The sequence below is a fragment of the Oreochromis niloticus genome, linkage group LG7, assembly GCF_001858045.2.
Source record: "Oreochromis niloticus isolate F11D_XX linkage group LG7, O_niloticus_UMD_NMBU, whole genome shotgun sequence".
NCBI classification, from domain to species: domain Eukaryota; kingdom Metazoa; phylum Chordata; class Actinopteri; order Cichliformes; family Cichlidae; genus Oreochromis; species Oreochromis niloticus.
This window is the reverse complement of record NC_031972.2, coordinates 25,563,190-25,584,261: the sequence shown is the minus strand read 5'-3', so window position 1 is coordinate 25,584,261 and position 21,072 is coordinate 25,563,190. Positions and strand designations below refer to the sequence as shown.

The window sequence follows — 21,072 nt, the reverse complement described above, 5'->3', positions numbered from 1 at the left end:
AGGCAGCTGAAGGAGAATGAACGCATGTTTGATATAAGGCCAAACTCTATACTGCACGAGGTCTTGGAGGGTGAGAGAAACGTTCTCTGGATAAATCTGACACCTCAGGAGGGGGATTTATCCCAAGAAAGACTACTTCATTATAGACTATTCCTCTTAAAAACTGTGTTAGTTGAGTTGTATGATTTGCAGAAAAACATAAAATATTGTTAACTTCATAATCCTAAACCATCCTTAAGGTAATAAAGTTAAAGTTACTGTACCAAGTGTGGGAAAATGCATGCTATGCACTTGTTTTTTTCCCTTTATATGATGTGAGGCTGTAGGTATTAAAATTTCAGATTATCTTAAAATGTTGAATTAGTGAGATTAAATTTGGAGATAAAAATTACATTTTGAGATAACCCGATCAGAAAAAAGCTTCCGTACTTTCATAATAAAAAAGCAAAATCCTTGAAAGAGTTTTGGTGAGATGCTGATGCTCTTGTGTGCTTGGCATTGTCATTATGGATCAATTTCTGTTTAGAAATGTGTCAAAAAAAACCTGATACTCTGTAAGCTAAAAAGTAGCTCGGCTGACTGTAATAACCACTAAAAGACAGATCCTTCCATGTGCCTTGTACTGTGATTCTTCGCTTCCCTCTGACACCCTACGTTAAGCTCAGTTCTCTGAGTTCTGCTCTACTTCATCAAAATACCAGTATGTTTGAACACCATAAATATGACTTGCAAAGCCCTAAACATTTGGGGTGATGACTCAGTGAAGTGTTACAGAGTAGAGGCATAGATTTGGTATTGAACACACAGTTTTGAGCAATCCACCGGTGCTATTAGGTGGTCATTCTGACAACAATTTCATCTGGAATTCCAAATATATCAGCATTTCTGGCAGCAACTATCATCCCCACATCAGACACAAAAATAAGCTATGGTTTTAGTGAACTACTTGCTGAAAACCTTCGTAAATGATGTTTGTGATTTACTCCAAATGTTGTGCTCTTAATGGGAAACTCAAACATGTTGGCAATACGGCCAGCCACAAAAATGTCTGTGTCCACACCTTTCAGTCAAAAAACTGCCAGTGTAAATCCTCACAATAACTTTTTTACACCAAAACTGGGTTTTTCACTGGACTTAAATATTAAAAATGATCTGGGCAGAATTGAGGCCAGAAATGATTTAATATGTAATGTTGTTAAAACCATTCAAATTATGAAATGCATACTGCAGTCGTGAACTCATTAGAACAGCTAGGGTTATCCAGATGTGAAGTAATCCCCTAATGGTCTTCTACTGTGATACACTGGACAAACTAGAAGGCAAGCACGCACACACACACACACACACACAACCACAAAGAACTGTTAGTGATAATATGTCCACTCTCCCTCTATCGTTCCATTTTCATTAATAAAATCAGTAGTGTGGCGAGTGGAGACAGATGAGCAGATTAGCAAGAATTACTACAAAAGCTAAATCACATCCAGTATTTTCATATCCAGTAAGGATATAAACTAACACTTCTGACAATAATAAGAGTAATAGGAGTGAGTCCCACCATTCGTTCTCTTGCTTTTGTCATTGTTTTTCTCATTTTCACTCTGAAGCTATTTCCTCTCTGTCCTATGTTCATACTGCAGAGAAAACAGTGTCTTGAATGCAGATGGCTTTACCTTTCAGCTGAAGTGACCAACTATTGATTTCAGTAAAACTACAAAAAAGAATAAAAGCACATTCATTTTTGAATAATAACAGTTACCGGAGGCCCTGTGTGAACACATACAGTCCTGTTACCTAAAAAAACCTGTTTGTGTATGTCTGATGGTATTCCTAAAACGTGTGCCACATTAGGGAGCTTCATTTTCTCTCCCATCCCCCTTGCTTGTTAATCTGCACTGCTTTAGCAGCATCTGATCAGTGCCTCCATTCATTGCAGGTCAATTTGGGCTGTGTGCTCGATATGGCTGTCTCATTACACACTTCCTTCCTGTCTGTCTCTCTGACTCAGGGGAGAAGACGGTGGGACTCAGAGGCGAGAGGAAGGAACAGGAGGAGAGAGAAAGGAAAGGAAGGGTGGGACTTGATGGGGGCAGAGTGTGACCAGAAGGGAGGTTAGAGATGAGAAGATAACACGGGGAAAAGATAGAAATATACAGAATGAGGAAGACAGAAAAGGTCTACAGTGTGTGTGGGGGGGGGGGGGGGGGGGGGGGGGGGGGCAGGAACCTGAGGCATTCACAGATCACAAAAAAGAAGTCAGGATGACAAAAAGGACAGATGGTGAAGAGAATTGAATGTTAAGGTGTGACTAATTTAGGTATGACTAACCATAAGGTAAGACATGAAGAGGAAATAGGGGGAAACAAGGAAGGAATATATTTAAAATAGATGAAAGGAGAGAGGTGGGGACAGGAAGAAAGCAATGGGATGGAGAGTAGTTTTCTAATATTTTTAATACTAACACTTAAACAAACTTTAGCAAGCCACAGGGACTATTGATGAATAATTAAAAACAATTTAGCATGAATTATGATTGACCCATTTTTTAAATTATTTGATTATCTTTTATCTAATCTGATGATATATCCATATAAGATTAACATTTTAAAATTAAAGGAAAATTCTAGTTATTTTTAAACCCAAGCTGAATCTCTCTCATAAAGCAAGAAATCGACCCTCTAGCCTTGTGTATGTGTGTCTGATTACTGGTTTGCCTGACCACCGTTTATCCAATCTACTCAAAATATTCTGGGGACTCAAGCAAGTTTAGTTTTAGAGGTGCCTCAGTGAAGATTAACATATGTCAGAGAGTAAATAAAATAACAAACCTCTACTGACTTGACATTTATCTTTGCTCATGCATAACTGCATGTTTCCCTAATTTGGGCCTGATAATAATTTCAATAGTTCCTAAAAGGAAACACAAAGTCATCAAAAAGCACCAATCATATTTTGGATGCCTGCAAAATGGAGGTCAATCACCACCAAGTCATCGGTGGGAAATTATCTTCATTGTACTGATTAAAATAAAGAAACAGTTGACTAAGGTTACAGTATTATCATGGTCACAGTTAAGCAGAAAAAAAGAACAGGAAAGGAACAGTGGCCCCTTGGATTGAAGTCGGTATCTACCCTCACACATCTGTACTCAAAAGTTTACTATAAAAACTAGGGATGTCAACAGAACTGACACTAACTGTACCTTTCAATACCAAAACTCTGAAAATGTGACAGCACATGATCATTTTTTATTATTTATTAATACTCAGATACTAATAGATATTTAAAAAGTTATTGCAACAGTATTCATAAGAACAGTGCTGTCTTCTCCTCCTCCAACTTCACACAACTTCACAAAGCACTGCAGCAGGACAGGCAGGCACACAGCCCCTTCCCCACTAGCAGCTGAACACGTGAACAGTAGTGCAACAAACTTGGCATGCATCTTGAAGACTGACAGCTCAGCTTTATGAGGAATCATGAGAGGTCAGTAAAGTTCCTGTTTCAACAGCATTGGCATACTATATTAAAAGGTTATTATAAATATTAACCCGGCACACACTAACGTTCGCCATTTAACTATTAGCAATTATACACATTAGCTGTCCATTAAGTTATTATTAAAGCAGCACCTAGCACAGGAATGTCAAACTTATATCACAGGTCACATAGACCCCACTTTGACTTTATGTGGGCCAGACCGGTGAAACTTCCCATTCTGTCAGTGTAAACGGTTTAAATGTGCATTTAATCAATGAGATATCTTAATATAAGGCAGAGATAAAGAAATGCTGCTGTAGTAAATTAAAAAAATCTACCAGGATGACTTTGGACTTAAATTGCAAGTAATGTGGAGAACTACAGATTTATGTGTAATTTAATTACTTTGGTGTTGGAAAAGCTCTATAACTTGTGAAAATGAAGTCCAAAAATAGAGTTTTTCTTCCCACATTTTCCAGAGCCTTCCAGCAAGCCAGATTGGAGTCTTTGCCGGGTCAAGTCTGGCCCCTGGACGTAATATTTGACATCCCTGATCTAGCAGCTGTGACTAACAATAAAACAATAATGAATAATGTTAATGTCAGAGCTAGGCAGCAAACATTGTCAGTCCTGGCTGTCTGTAACTTTAACAGACGGTGCTAATTTTACAAGATAACATGTTTTTTTTGCATGTGCGCCTAAAAAAAACCTTGAAGGTGAGAAAAGTCTAACAGCACTAGACTGAAAGAGTGGCAGCCGAACTTAATAACTCTAGTTTATCAACACCACAAATACGGTTCTAAATCACCAGAAGCATTGGAAATAAACAGGGCTATATGTGAATACATTTGCATGCCTCTTAATTTTGTTGTTTTTTGTTGCAAAAATGGTATCAAGATGCAAGTATTTTCCTGGGTGTCGGTATCGAGTTTGAAACTGTGGTATTGTGACAACTCTGACTTCCTCCTTTCTTCCTGTCATGGCTACTTTTGCTGCTAGAGGGCTTTGTCACTTGAACTTAAATGTGTTGTTTTGCTGCACTGGCTACACTGGTCCTGTTTTACAATTTATAAGGTTAGAAGACTGACATCCTGCTGGTCCAACAGGTGAAGGTGTTTATCTGTCCAATGCGCTTTGCTTGACAAAAGAGCCTTTTTCTCAAGCAGACTCTTGTGCAAGTATTTCACAGCCAAATGTCCAGCCACCACGGTCATGGTCGCTAACAAGAAAGAAAGCAGGCAGCAGAGAAAACCATCCTCACGCTCTGTCTGTTGGTTTTCTAACAACTTCTTTGTCAAATGAATTAAAACAACATGTGACCAAAAATCTGCATCCGCTCTGCTTTTACATTCTGACCTGCTCATCTGTGTGCACGTGTGCGCATGTGGGGAAAGCATTAGACTGCACCAAGGCATTAGACAAAGGAAGGAAAGAGAGTGAGAAAGCGATTCAGGCTCAACTTTTCCCATTGGGATTGCTCACCATGGCTACGGAAGCATTTTCAGCTGTATGTGTGACATAAGGACGCGTGAACAAGACACACACGTAGACGAGTGAATGAATGATAACAATGCCGGCAATGAGATACTATCATGAGCTACTCAAATGAACCTATATGTAATGTTGCTAGGAAGAATCAGACTATATGCAAATTACACTGCAGTAAATATTATTTAAATCAGACTCTCAAATATGGGATAAATCAATTATTTATTATCTTTTTTTGAGCAAACATTGCAGATAAAGTTGCCAATCTCATGTTCCATATATAGGACTACAGCTACTTATCCACAAGATACACGATCTCCTACAGAAAACACGCAAGGCGGCAGGAAAAAGCAGTGACCCAATACAAATGGAAAACAGAGAGCGAGAACAAACAGCACCAAGAGTCTATCACATCTCATCTTACAAGCAGACAATCAGACCCCATCCATATTTTAAGAGCTACGGAAAACTGTAACAATGGGCTGTCATGATCCAAGATTAGTGGAGGGCAGTTTTAATGAGGGGGAGGGCACAGAGGCATCGTGTTTCCACGCTGGCAGCCAAACTCCAGTATCTACTGAGGGCAATTTGTCAGAATTCGGTAACAAACCATCAGAAAGAGTAATTGAACTTCAGCAATAAATCCAATTTTGTAAAGCTTCATATTATGAAACCAAGAGAATTCAACAGTAACTCTGTTACTGATCATCATCACAACATTTTATATTACTGTTGACTACAAATGACAACTTTTGGTTGTATCAGCAGTTTGCTGATCATTTACTATCTTTTCCTGAAAGAGAAGTAAATGGGCAAAAGGTTGGCTCGATACAAAACACAACTGTCTCAGTTTTTCCTCTGCAATAGGTTTGTCGACATTTGCATAAAGCCATATAGCCAATGTTAGTGATGATGAATTATTCATGGAGTAGAAAGGAAAGAGACTTTTACAGTGTGGTCCTGCTTGACAGTTGTGTTATGGACCCACCAAATGTTTGTGTGTGTGTGTGTGTGTGTGTGTGTGTGTGTGTGTGTGTGTGTGTGTGTGTGTGTGTGTGTGTGTCGGTGCGTTTGTGTGCAAGGGTGTTGAGAGTCAGTGAGAGAGCGTCTAAGAGAGAGAGAGAGAGAGAGAGAGAGTGATGCGCTCTGCTACACTCACCGGCAAAGTCACTGCTTTCTCAAGGACACTGCGGCTAAGGGGCAAGAAAGAAAGAAAGAAGGGATGGCAAAGAAGAACAAGCCAGGATAGGAGAAAGACCCCTGGTAAAAGACTGAGAAAGATTAAGAAAGAAGCAGAGACTAAACTCTCTGCCTTGTGGTATACCTCTGCCAACCAGTGAAACTGCAGTTTACGTTTACTCATATAATATATGTATTCAGATAACCGTGGTCTTCACCTTTGACCAGCAAATTAGGTTTACTGTTTGTGCGCAAACATAATAACATTTTATCTACATGTTCCTGAGATATTGCTTTCAGCAAAATGGCACAAGGTCATAGTGACATTGACGTTTAAATTAAAAAAGCAAAAAAACAAACAAACAAAGAAAATAACAAACAAATGATTTTTTTTCCTTTAGTCAAAAAAAAAGAAAAAAAAAAGAGTGTGCCAAATTTTTGAAAATCCTCAAGAAAATTCTATTGAATGTGCTGCTATATTGACCTTGAGCCTGACTTGTGACAGCTGTGGACAACATGACTGTACACAGCTGTCCCTGATGCTGAGATATAAAATGGAAAAAAAAAGATTTAATGTTGTAAGCAGCTGGCTAGAAAAGTCTAAAGAAAGAAGGTCTGATTATTTGGGATGAACATGGCAGCATGCTCGATTGTCTTTGTATATGTATAACCAATTAATTTATTGGTTATTACAGTTCATGTTTAGGTTTATTCATAATTTATTCTAAATCATCTTATAGCTTTAAACTCAAAAACCTAAAACGAAAACAAAACCCAAAGATAACGATATTTGGTTATTTAGAAAAAGTCCAATTTATCAACCGATATTTTTTTTTTAATGAAAACACGACAGATAAACATGTGTTACGTTTAGTTTTTTAAGAATCCTTACCAAGATAATATTACAATGCTCCACACCTGCTTACATCAGCTGGTCATGGTGTTTGGGTCTTTTCCGATGGGGAAGTTGCAGAGTGCGGACAAACTATGCAACATCTACACTTTTAACATGGTCAAAGGGTCTTTCTCCCATCTTGTCTTTACTTTTTAAATTTTCATTTATCGGCTATTATAAATGTTGATAAGAAGATATTGGCAAATAGCAAATATCAGTCGATATATCAAATATATTGGTTGGGTTCTAACAGTAGTCTTAGTTTGGCTCAAAAATGATGTTGATTTGTGATTTAAGGACTAATGTCTGCAGCACCATTAACACAAACTAAATCTACTTAAGGAACACTGACAAGCTCCCCAACTCAACATCCCAGTGAGCAAGCACACATGGTAAAGTTATGTTACTCACACTGTGAAGGAAAGCAGTCAAGCGCGTTTTTCTTTTGCTTGGTTCAGTCTCACCAGCAATCCACTAAAACCGCTATAGCAATCAATTATTTACACATAAACACACACACACAGACCCCAAAACAGTCCCACTGAGATGATAGTGGGGAAGACCGCTGGGTGAACTGCATAAAAGCTACTTTACATACATAAGTAGGCAGTTTACCAAAGCAGAGAGTGAACCCGGCAACCACTAGGACCACAGCCCCTGATCCACTGTGATCAGTAAATATGTCTAACTTAAATTCATTGTCAGTGTGAGACCACAACACTGAAAATGAAATCACAAATGAATGATGAGGCACTCATTTTTCTCAGATAATATCAGGAAAAGTTGTAATGTACAAAAACGTCTACAGATGGTTGGGAGTGTATGAGATATACACAGAGACAGAGGAGCAGATCTACAGGTATATGTATACTGTTCCAACAGGTTAAAAAAAACAAACAAACAAAGAAAAGAAAAGAAAGGCAGCAAATTCATATTGTTAGTAATTTTTTTTTGTCAATTAACTATGTAAACAGTTGGCCAACAAATACATCTGCCAACCCATCAATATATTGCATTGATGAGTAAGCAGATGTTTTAACAACACAGTAGGTACACAGACTTTTAACTGGGGGAACATATTGTACAAGCCAGCAAAAACACATGTATTATAGGGAAGTGGAAAAACACATAAATGTGTGATACCCGTTTATGTGTACCCATAAATCAAATTCAGACTTGCGCACGCGCACACACACACACACACACACACACACACACACACACACACACACACACACACACACACAAAAGGTACAAAACTTCCAATTAAGATGTAAATCTTGAATTTGACTGGATTCCATCTGTTCACTCACTAGCAAATTCGGCCCCTCTTTAAAACCTTTTGTATGAAGATGGGGAAACTGTTTCTATTTAGCAGATCTATGATGGAATTCTTTTAGCTGAATAGTTCCCAAAGCGTTGCTGAACATCTGTCTCCTTTCTTCTTTGTCATTTTCCAAGTTTTTGGACTAAAAAAAAAAAAAAACCCTTCTTTGATTGTTTTCTAGGTAAAATTCAGCACAAAATAAAGCCGTGTCTATATTACTTAAGTATGAAACTGTCATTTCTTTTGAACAGCCTCTGATGAAAGCACTAATCTTGAGGAGGGTAACAGAAAACACGAGCAGACTTAGTTTTGGCCTCAGCGGGCTCAGCGCATCAGTCTCTTTGCTACAGGGCTTGTCTTGCTTTCAGAATTACTGGTCTAAACTGTCAACACTGAGCCACCCAACTATAGCAGCAGCAACACTTTAAACTACAGTGTGAAACAGAGTTCAAGACACAGCCTACAGAGATACAGTATACAGACTACTCACTCACCCTCCCTTGGCCTCCTATTGGTTTATCTGTCCACTTTTTCCCCTGTCTGTCAGTTTGGAGTCACGGTGTTTGAGCAGGCAGGGTTCAGCACCTGAGAAGACACAAGTTTAAAGTCTGGTTACAGTCACTACAGTGGCACTTAAGGGCAATGTTCTGCTTGACTTAAAGCGATCACAGGGGAAGAACGTATCATAAGACTGAGATATTTTTCACTGCAAAACTTTTTTTCTCACCAAAATGATGAAAATGAGCTGTACTTTTTCCTTTGCCTTCATCAGAAACATCAAAAAGAAAGGGAAAACAAAACCTTAGCTAAAAAATGTAAACAATTATTAGAATTGTAGCAAACATTTCTAAAAAGAAACTACAGAGAAATTATTGCATCTCTCTCTTTTTTTTTCCTCTTGTAGAAAATGAAGAAGTGTACCAACTGGCATAATCTTCGCTAACCAGAAAACTGACCCTAAAGAGGAAGTGGACTATTATTTGCATGTGTCACTACACACAGCAAAGTGTTTGAAACGAGAACTTGCATGCAAACAGTTCGATAACATTGCACTCTATCACAGAACTATCTATGAAATGCTGACGTTCATTCCTCTAAGACTATCTAATAATTTAGCTGCACAATTCATGCAACATGAGCCACTTCCCAATGATGATATAATTTACTACCTGACGCATTTTTCTTCCGTAAAGCCATCACGGCACAAAAGGTTGCTTATTTCTGCTATGATAAGCACTTACTGCTTTTCACCTCGCTCTTCTACTTCTCTTACACAACTACCTTTTCATAGTCGCTGATTACTTCCTGGTCCTATTTCACAATACAACCTTGCTCTTTTCTTTTAACAAGCTTTAGTCTAGAAAGAAAATTATGAAATAGTTTTGTATTAATACTCTGATAACACATTGCTGGTTTATTTTCTGTGTTTCTGTGATGCAGAAAAAAGGCATAATTGATCTGCTTTACAGGCAAAGTTGTCACCATCTCCTGAATTCAGTCCCAATCATCCCAAAATCATATCACACACCCCTACTTTAGAATTAAATAAAGAAAAACGTGTTAAGGTGGCAGATGGTAAGAAGTGCAGCTGTGCTGATAGCAACAGATTGTGGAAAATTGTGCAATATTAAGATTGGGCAGCTGCCATTAAAAACTTCTAGAGCCTACAGGCTGCCCTGTTGAGCACAGTTTTATCACATTTCAAATTCACTGCTAAAACACATTAAAGAATAACTGATGAAACAACTGGAGACAGTAAATGATGGGTTTTTCATAACACAGTAAAGACCAACCAAACTTGAATGGTGGATCATGGTGGTAAAGATTTTGGTTGTACACCATCTTTATGTGTGCACTGAAGAGATTTCTGAGAGTAAGTCTGAGAAGCTATATACTGTTGTATATTACAGTCAAATCACTAACCTATGAGACACTGTGTGAAAAAAGAAAAGAAATTGATGTTCCTGAAAAACCAGATATAACAGACTGACAGTGGCGCACCCTCAGAAAAAAAAGTAATAAGACACTATCATACAGCCTAGAAAATCAAAGCAAAACAAATGTTGAGTATTTGCTGTGTGTTCTTTTGAGAAGCAGTCACACCTTGGATAATAGAGCATAAATAAGGTGCGGCGCTGGCAGGTGTAATGGATCTCATGGTTCTGCAAGACAAACTGGTTTCCAGAGAGATTTTGTTTGTCAGTCTATTCATTATGTTTACATGTGCATGCAAACACAGGACGCTGCAAAGACTGCACACCCACACACACACACACGTACAAGCACACACACATTTTAATGCTTTTTACTAATTGTGTTCACTAAATTGTGTACACTCACTGGCCACTTTATTAGGTACACCTGTTCAGCTGCTCATTAATGCAAATTAACAATCTAATTATCCAATCACATGGCAGCAACTCAATGCATTTAGGCATGTGCACATTATCAAGACAGCTTACTGAAGTTTAAACTGAGCATTAGAATAAGAAAGGTCATTTCTTTTACTTTGAAGGTGGCATTGTTGTTGGTGCCAGACAGGCTATCAAACCTTGACAAAGATGGGCTACAGCAGCAGAAAATCACACGAGGTACCACTCAGCTAAGTCAGCTAAGAACTATCGGTCTGTCGTGGTGAAGAGAGAGCTGAGGCTGAGGCTACAATAGGATTAAATAGGATTAAAATTCTAAAAATTAGACAGTATGAGTGACTGGATAAGCACTGAGTCTTGATTTCTGCTGTGACATTCAGATGGTGGGGTCAAAATTGTGTGCAAACAAATTAAAGCACCCTGCTTTGTGTGGTGCAGGGGATGTTTTCTTGGCACACTTTGGGCCTCTCAGTAGTAACTGAGCATTGTTTAAACCCCACTGCCTACCTGAGTATCGTTGTTGACCGTGTCCATGCCTATATGACCACACTGTTATAAAGGTGTTTCCAGCACCTTGTTGAATCTATGTCATATGGAATTAAAGAAATGCTGAAGGTAAAAGGGGGGCCAACCAAGTACTAACAAGGTACATTAAATAAAGTGGCCGGTGAGTGTATATTTCACTTTAATGATGTTATTTTGCATGCTTTTGGGGGGAAAAAAACTACAGTTTTGGAGGAGTTGAAGTACCTCAGGGTCTTGTTTATGAGTGACAGGAGAAGGGAGCGGGAGATTGACGACGGATTGGTAAATGGTAAAATGGCCTGTATTTGTATCCCTAAGGACCCCAAAGCGCTTTACACATCCAGTCATCCACCCATTCACACACTGGTGATGGCAAGCTACATTGTAGCCACAGCCACCCTGGGGCGCACTGACAGAGGCGAGGCTGCCGGACACTGGCGCCACCGGGCCCTCTGACCACCACGCAACGGGTGAAGTGTCTTGCCCAAGGACACAACGACTGTCCAACCGGCAACCTTCCGATTACAAGGCGAGCTCCCAACTCTTGAGCCACGATCGCGTTGGTGCTGTGGCTGCTGTGATTCGGACGCTGTATCAGTCCGTCGTGGTAAAGAGAGAGCTGAGTGTAAAAGCAAAGCTCTCAATTTACCGGTCGAGCTACGTCCCTACCCTTACCTATGATCACAGGCTGTGTGTAGTGACCGAAAGAATGAGATTGCAGATACAAGCAGTAGAAATGAGCTTCCTCCGAAGGGTGGCTGGCCTCTCCCTTAGAGATAGCGTGAGGAGTTCGGCTATCCAAGAGGGGCTCAGAGTAGAGGTGCTGCTCCTCCACATCAAAAGGAGCCAGTTGAGGTGGTTCGGGCATCTGACAAAGATGCCTCCTGGGCGCCTCCTGGGTGAGGTGTTCTGGTCATGTCCCACCGGGAGGAGGCCCTAGGCCAGACCCAGGACACGCTGGAGCGATTATATCTCTCGGCTGGCCAGGGAAGGCCTTGGTGTCCCCCGGACAAGCTGTACTAGCAACCTTTAATGTAAAGCATAATCTGCTTGTCTTTTTGAGATTTTGGTTTCTGTGTGTGTGTGTGTGTGTGTGTGTGTGTGTGTGTGGTATCTGGAAGGTTGTATATAATTTAATTAACAAAAACAAAGCACTACTCAGCAACTTGGGCCATGCAGAGTATGCAAATATGAATCCTTGAAAAGCTAAGCTAAAAGTTAATTAGGACATGTTGTTAATGCTTTCTATGAATACACAGAGTGCAGACCAACTATTCAAAACAGACACAGCAAAATAAAAAATAGTGCACCATTATGGGGAAATTTACAAAACAAAAAAGAGAGCATTTTATGTTAAAGATTGCCCATCATTAAGTAAGCAGTCTTTCAGTTTGATAATAATGCATTACAATTTGTGTAGCATATCCTGTGGCAATATTCTGCAGCAACTGACACACAAATTAGATCTCCCACAAAACAGAGATTTAAAGCCACACTGTAATTACAGATGTGAATATTATATCCTAAAAAATCTCTTCATAATGTTATTTTTCACAGAAAATGTGACAGATATATTATGCAGAGGTATAGCAAGGAACGAGATTATGTTTGGAAAATCATTTTTTACACCTCTTTAAAGGAAAAGTGACACAGATGTGTATTAGTCTCCTTTGTAGCAGAGCACTACTGCAGGAGTTAACGGAGACATACGGTACTGTCAGATAACAATCACCATCGACTGGCACGGCTCTTAATAGAGAGCTCGAAGGAAGAGAAAACAAACATTGTGTCGAGCATTATTTAATTTGCCAATCCTTCACATTTCATTTGCAAACCATTATTGATAGCACAAACAAGAATCTTGATGTCAAACTGAGACGCAACGGTGCAATGAAGCATAGGCCAAGACATAATTTTACGCTACAGTAGGAGGTATAGGAACTTTACTTAATTCATAAACCAAAAACCCTTAAAAAAAATTTAGTTTGTGTTTTTACAGATGGCCAGATTGTCACTTTTTCATTACACAAGCACAGAGGAATTCTGCTAAAAAACACACAGATTGGGACTCGGAGGCCTTTCAGATGAGTAAGGTACTTTCAACACAGCCGAGGGAAGCTGGAGACAAAGATGACCAAGCAAATTACACACAATTTATTTTCTAACCAGCAGGAAAACCCCTATTAATTACACAATTTAATAATTCCTCAACCAAACAGCAAAAATTAAAATCTGCTTACTTTCAGAGCAACTGCCTCACATAATAAAGGAATTACAAGTAAAATCTCCACTTTTTAAGAAATGCCTACACACATGCGTTAGTTAACAGTATAAATGTAAAGCTGCAAAGATTTCTGCTGCTTCTTGGCTTGTTGTGTATGAAATGACAACATTTAGATTAAAATTGTGGACACCAAACAGAGTGGCTCCTGCTGTGCAGGAAGCTAATGGGAATACAAATAAACAAACAGACATGTCTCCATTTACACTCCTATCAAGGTCAGGGCTGTGCTCTCTGATGCATACCCTTCATGATACTATGCAACACAATACACCACTACCCTCATTTTCCACACGTCTTATTGAAGAACATTGTCACCCGGGGCCTTTGAATTCTCTGGATAGATTTTAAAACCTTTCATCATTCATATTTTGTGGATTTCATGTGCTGAGTACAGCTACCTTCACCATGCTTTTGTCTACTGTGGATTACTCACAGAATCCCAGATAAAAGAGACCGTTTCATTAGTATAGAGCCCTCAGAGTGTAATGTGTGAGGATGTTGCCATTAGTCAGACAATAACGTAGTTCTGTTGTGTTGTATTAGTATGTTTTTTAACAAATTGTTACAGCTGTCAATGATTTATTAGGTTTCCTGAGTGCAGCATGTTGAATATCTAGGGTTTATTTGATATTAATTCACAATGACATAAGTTGGCCCTTCACATCTGGGACTCTACTCCATTTCTTTTCACTGCTGTTGACTTATTATGGTGAATTATTTTCATTACAGCCATGCTCTTGCATATACCCATCCACTTTATATTGATTAAAAAAATATAGACAATTCTCTGAAATAATTAAGCTCTCCTGAGGACGGTGTGTGCGTTGAGTACGTGAGCTATAGCCTATGCTTTTCCTAGCCCAAGGTGAATATAACCAGACAATTCAAAAAGTCACAGTGAGACATACACTCTGGAAGAAACCCTGCAATTGTTTTTCTCTTTTCATAATTCCTCTTTCTAGAGAAGGGCCAACCCATGGATCTCTACTGACTCAGCCTTGGCTTTAAAAATTCCACTCAGGAAACAACTAGAAGGTGGCGGGGAAACAAACAGAATATGAGCATTGGGTTGAAAGAGAGATAGCATGTGATTCGGCGCTATAAAAAATCCAGTGATACCGCAGAATGATTGAGGGTAAACAAAGATGTCGAGAAACAAGTATACATCAGGAATAAAAACTGAAAGGTGCCAGGTTGTTTCCACGTTCAACCTGTTGTTCTTCATTCCTGTGGAGGAAGCTTCGCTTTTCCTCCTTCCACTCAACAACAAAAGCAATCTAAGGTCATACAAATGAAGCCGTTGCAAAGTCATTTACTGCCGTCTGCCTTTCTTTATTCTTAGAAGTAAGAGCTAAAAGAAATTAAATAGCCTGTCCTTGTAAAAGAAATGGTCCTGAAATCAGTTCAACTGAATCAAAAATATTCAATTTGAAAGTAAAACCCTCACCTATTCTGCTTTAGCTACAAAAAAAAAAATAAAGAGGCTTAAATTTTTGGACTACAGTGCCGGTCTGATGTGAGAAAAATTCATGAGAATTTAAATGAGAGCTACCACTGCACAATCAAAAGGACACGCTCAGCTAAACCCTCCAAATTCTCTAAAGGCCTCAAGCCCAATTAGAAAAGGAATGACTTCTATTTAGAAAAGAAGAAACTGTTATAATGCTATTTCAGCATTGTATCTTTCTACTATTGAACAAAGGGTTTCTCTCCCTTTTGTTCTGCAAAAAAGGAGTAAAAACAGATCATGAGAGCTGGTGTAAGCAAAATTGCTGTGCAGCAACTTTTCACTTTTCTAAAAAGCATTAAAAATAAATCAATTACTAAAGAAAAACCTTGCTGTTAAAAAAACACTTCAACAGAAGGATCAACACACCTCTGCAAAGAATCAGTTCCTTGTTAGGAACTGAGATTACACATCTTGGTTTCAAACATCACTAAAGACCCCTCTATTACACAGCACGACTTTCTCTGCTTAGTCACTGATCCTGATGTCAGGATTTCTTCTCATTATCAGGTGGAAATGCAGTGCAGGGGAGAGAAGTCCTCAAAGCTGCTCCCTGAAATTACCACTTACAAATTAGGATATGTTAACAGATTAACCTGTTATGCAGCAGAACACATCCCCGACATTAATGCAATGTAGACAGCATAATCGAGACACCCCGTATGGACAAACCAAAAAGGTGGACACACAAAGAAAAGAAACTGCTACACGTTATTTTGTATCATCAGAGATAATAACACTGACAAAGCTATCACTGACAGTTCATTTTTATTTTATATTTATTATTTTGTAAATCAGCTGCACTGGGTGTTGATTTTGGTTTCCTCCAGAATACAGGTTGTAATTGTTTTGGTCGATTCCAATTTCTGCAACCTGCTGACACTGATTTTTGCCAATTTCTATTTTCTCTCAGTAACTAAGAGCATATAAAAACAAAATTTAACTTTTCTTCAATGCACAATAAAAGAAATGAATAGGATATTCTCTCAACTGAACAACTGAAAATAAAACTATAAAAAATAGTGCTCTGCTACTGGAAAGAGGTACAAGATAATTAACTGAAAATCAGGTTCTGTAAACCTACCTTATCTTACAATAAAACAAACAGAGAAAAAAAAACATTATTTTATTTTTCCAGTATGTTTATAACTTCCACAGATAACTGCTTTAACCCTTTGCTCATACCGAGGCTCAACGAGCCTTACTGGTGGCTGGTTGTTGTTGGCTGTGAGCTTTGGATAGCTTTAGCCACTTGGCCTTTGTTAGCGTCTTTAAAATGTTCTGCTGAGTGAGGATGATTTAAGTTTCTGGTTATAAAGGCTTTCATGGTGGTCCCCCCATGGTTTACTTTGGCAAACTTTTTGTCTTCACTCACAGTGACGAGCTTCCATGCTACTGACATGTTAGTGTGTGATATGAATGTGCCCGCGACTATTTGCCTGCACTTTTTTGCGCTTGCTGTACAAGCATGAAATGCATAAGCTTGTAATCAGCCATACGTGATTCTGACCAGCTGGTAACTGGAAATGAGACGATTCAAATTCCTTGGCCAGTCGATTGATGCATCTTTACTCACAAACATCTCAGCCTGCTTAAAAAGCTCAGATTAGTAGTTTTCCTTACTTCTTTATGAAATCTATGACAACGCACTGCAAAAAGTAACAAAACAATTTTATGAGCAAAACTAGAAATGACAAACTGCAGTCAAAACTGGGAATTCTCCTTTAAAAGCAAAATATGAGCATATGCCTGCCCTTCAGCGAAACACTGGGCTATAAAATGGTCTATTTGATGTCACAGCTATGAAAAGTGTTTCATCCCATCCAATTAGCCATGCTAGTGTTTGAAACCAACTGATGCGATTCAGTCTTTTTCTACTTTATGGACCATGGTGAATAACTTTGCTGAAAGAAACAGAAACAAGAAAAAGGCAGGCAGACAGACAAGGAAGGGAAATAAAAAAGAGAAGCCTTGACTCCTTGTGATTCCTTCACCCACACTCGTATCAACACACACACACCACACAATAACCACACAAACACTAAATGAGAAAGAGTGACTAACACTCGCCCTGGGCTTCATGCAGTAGCTCTTAACAAATCCAAGCCTTACCCAATCATTTCCCTTCTCTCCGGGTTGCCATAGCTACAGCCTGTCTCCATTTCTGTACTTTGGGAAGGGTGAGACTTTACCACTGTCAGTGCATGTGTGTGTGTGTGTGTGTGTGTGTGTGTGTGAGAGAGAGAGAGAGAGAGAGAGAGAGAGAGAGGTGTGTGTTTTTGTGTACTCTGTTGTAACCTCACCAGATGGGGTCTTAACACTTCCTCTCTGTCAGCCTTGTATTCACTCTTAGATGGGAAGGTGTGAGATAACAGAGAGGTGAGCTGTGCTGAGAGAAGAGGATTGTTGGGGAAATAACTACAGTCTTGTGACCCCTCCTGTGTCATCCCATTTCAGTATTGAATGAGCAACAACCTGACTTCTACTCTCAGGGCAAAGCACTATGTAATCCATAAATACATTAAAAAAAACATAGTACAGTATCAGCAAATACAGCTGGGTAGTTGGATACAGAGGCAAAGGAATGGTTTCTCAAACAATAAAAAAATCTTATAATCCTAATTCGTATTTAAAAACATAGTGGATTAAGTGACTTTTTTATTACACTTGACCACTTGATATGTACTTCACAAGTGCCAAATGTTATTTTAAGTACCAGAGCTCAGATGCAACAACCTGCTGTTTAGGTAGACGACACACAGGTTTTACTCAGTTTGTTAGATTACTAATCACAGTAGCATGCAACTGCTCAGCTATCAGAGGAGGCAGAGAGAAAATGAGCAAGCTTGTATGCATGTCAGCGAGCGAGACACAACGAACACTCCAGAGTTTGCATGCGTCTTCTACTGCTAGCGTAGAAGATCCATGCGTGCACTCAGGTCATGAAAGTCAAAGGACTGACAGAGATGGAAGCGTGCATGTCTTCAAAAGTGTAAATTACACCAGATGCCACCTTGCAGGTGTGTGTGCTTGTTTGCTATCAGGTAGATGACAAGAATGATATAAACACTTGAGGATCAACATATCACTAAAGCTCCCACCATCTGCCCGCCAGCAGACAAATATAAACACAGTCTCCTCATACTCTGCTATTTCTTTATCTTCCAGTATCGCTCCACTTTTCTCTCTCTTCTAGCTCTCTGCAGTCCTGCCATCCGTCATCATTAGGAGGCGAATAGATGACCTGTCTACACACTCTCTGTCCATTTACTCTCTAGAGGAGAGGAGAGGAGAGGAGAGGAGAGGAGAGGAGGATGAAGTAGGAGGGATTTGTGATTCATAGAAAAAGGCTTGATTAAATAAGATAAGGAAAAGTGTTGAATGAAAATGTGTGGCCAACACTCTTCTAATGTACACAGTAATATTTAGAGTGATCATTTTGCATATGTGAACTAGAGATGATCATTAGGGAAACTCCTGCATTTTACCTGATTAACTGATTTCATCACTTTTACGGAAAGCTCTTACAATTCGCTCTTATAGTATGAGAGTGAATTTAGAAACATATTTTGTGATGTTAGTTAGGTTGCTTAGAGATTAGGTAGGATCCAGGTGAAGACCGTTGTTACAAAATATCAACTTTTGACCGAAGGTATTTAAAACATATTTTTAATGGTCAAAATTTTTAAAAAAGTGTAATAAATAAAATAAAATGGGGTCAAATTTACACTGTATGTGTGTGAGTGCGTGTGTGCACGCAGACAGCTGTAAATGACATCAAAATGCGGTAGATGCTTCACTGTGTTCTGGCGTCTGGTTGTGTTACCAGACTACTTTGGTATAAACAGTTACTGGCAAGTAAGCTTGATAACCAAATGAAAAATCCACCAGCATGTGGTGCTTCATGAGTATTAATTTTGGAACCTGCATGTTTATTTATAACATTTATACATTTACTATGTATGTATGAATTTATCCTTTATTTAACCAAGAAATAAAACCTCTTGAAATTAAAAATTCATTTTACAAGAGTATCCTGGCGGTACAATCATAGGTTGCATAGGTTAGTAGCACACACACACACACACACACACACACACACACACACACACACACACACACACACACACACACACACAGCCAAATCATACACTGTAACTAAATCATAACCAAAATGTAAATACTGAAATGATTAAAAAAAAAATATATAAGATATAATAAATATAAGTTCGCTTTGATTTATTATGATTTTGAACAATCAAAATCAATATTCTACAATCAATGGTTTGACTGGGCTTTATTTTTCTAAAGGACAAGAAGGGATCAAAGACAGTGGACATATACAAAAGATTTAGATATATAGGAAAGGGAACGAAGAACAGGATGATATGAGACAAAAGGATGGCTATAGCTAAGATGGAGGAGGAGGAGGAGAGCGTAGGGAAGCGTATGGATGAGGGGAGGACGATCAGAGGACGAAGTATTGTCTCCTGGTAATATGTAAAAATAACTCTGCTGCTGCTTAGTGGAGGAGCTAACTGGGTCAGAGAATTCCCAGAGAGAGAGGGAGAGACAGGAGAGAGAGCGAGAGGTATCACAGTGATTCAGGATGCAGTATCAGTGTGAAGCAGGAGTCAGTCTCGCTTCACCCTGGGCTGTTAAGGATGAAGAGCATCTCTGTGCACATCCATCTAGCCGTCCATCCATCTGTCTAACAAACTGTCCTCTATGACCCACCCTCCCTCGTATTTTCATCTCCCCCTGAGCTCTCTCTCTAGTTCTTTTGTTGACCTCTCCTTCCACCGCTAATAAACATAGTTGCAACTTTATCACATAAACTTGCAAGTTTCCCTCATATTCCTTTCTGGCAACTAACCCCACTCTCACTTTCTGCTTCCTCTTTGTAGTCTCACTCTTCATTTACTCCACTTCCACTATACTGATGGAATATGTAATGACATTATTAACAATACACCATCTGATTACCCAGAAGTTAAGCAATGTGACACATCTTAAACAACTATAATGATGATGAAACTAAACGTTAACACTGAGAACTTGTTGAGTTCTTATATTAGGGCTTTTATTATTATGAGTGAAAAAAACATCCAAACTGGATGCCTCACCGTGTGTCTCTAGTTAATGTGATATCGTGCTCTTCTAACATTATGTAGCGGTTTAGTGGGCATCAAAGAACAGCATTTAATTTGATTTTAATTTGGTTAATAAACAAACCAATTTGCAGCTACATTATTTCAGGATTATTTAATGATTAATGCAAGAGCTCAGGACTACTTTTAATTTTCTCCTCTTTTTATTTTTCTCATTTATTTTGGGCTATAACATATAACATAGCATAGCCCAGTATACAATAACAGGACAGAAACAGCCTCTAGAAAGATGACTATTATATCATTTTAACTAATATTCTACAGTGTTTCTTATTATTGTCTGCTCAGCCAAGCATCCTGCATTTTACTGACTTCTCATCAATGTTCATCAGATAACTTTGGGGTAACCATTTAAAGACTAAGGATTATTAGATTATAAACCTGAACAAAACCAAATATTTTGGTTATTTTGATCAGCATTTCAACTACTTGACAACTACTTCAAACGGTCTATAGTTTTACTTCCATCTATGAAATGTTATCCCATGAACCAAATATTTCATGGGCTGCTGTGTTTCTGGGATTTTACTGTTTCCCCCAGCCAGCACCACAGAGTAACCCATAAACCATACAATGTGTGTTTGTCAGCAGTTCTGAGCAGTAATTAAATCTTTACAGATGAAAAATGGAAGAAGCATACAAACTATTCTGCAGACTATTCATCAGACTACTGTACATACTGTACTAGATGAATCTGTGTATCCTGGAGTCATATATCTGCAAGACAAACTAATACAGGGCTATATGGTTTTTTTTCTGTCAAAGGCAGGCAAATATGAAAAAAAAAAAACCCTGCATCTTCAGTAAAAATACACACATGATACGATGATATTTTAATTTCCAT

The 21,072-nt window shown here is 38.8% G+C and overlaps 1 protein-coding gene across 3 annotated transcripts in view; it reads right to left on the bottom strand.

The window, feature by feature from the left end:
• Positions 1-21,072, bottom strand: part of strbp (spermatid perinuclear RNA binding protein) — a 92,882-nt gene that overhangs the window by 49,880 nt on the left and 21,930 nt on the right. For all 3 annotated transcript variants that reach the window (XM_005451381.4, XM_005451380.4, XM_005451382.4), the window contains exon 2: positions 8,864-8,954. The gene's annotated coding sequence lies outside the window, so the exon portion shown is untranslated. The remainder of the gene's footprint in view (positions 1-8,863; positions 8,955-21,072) is intronic.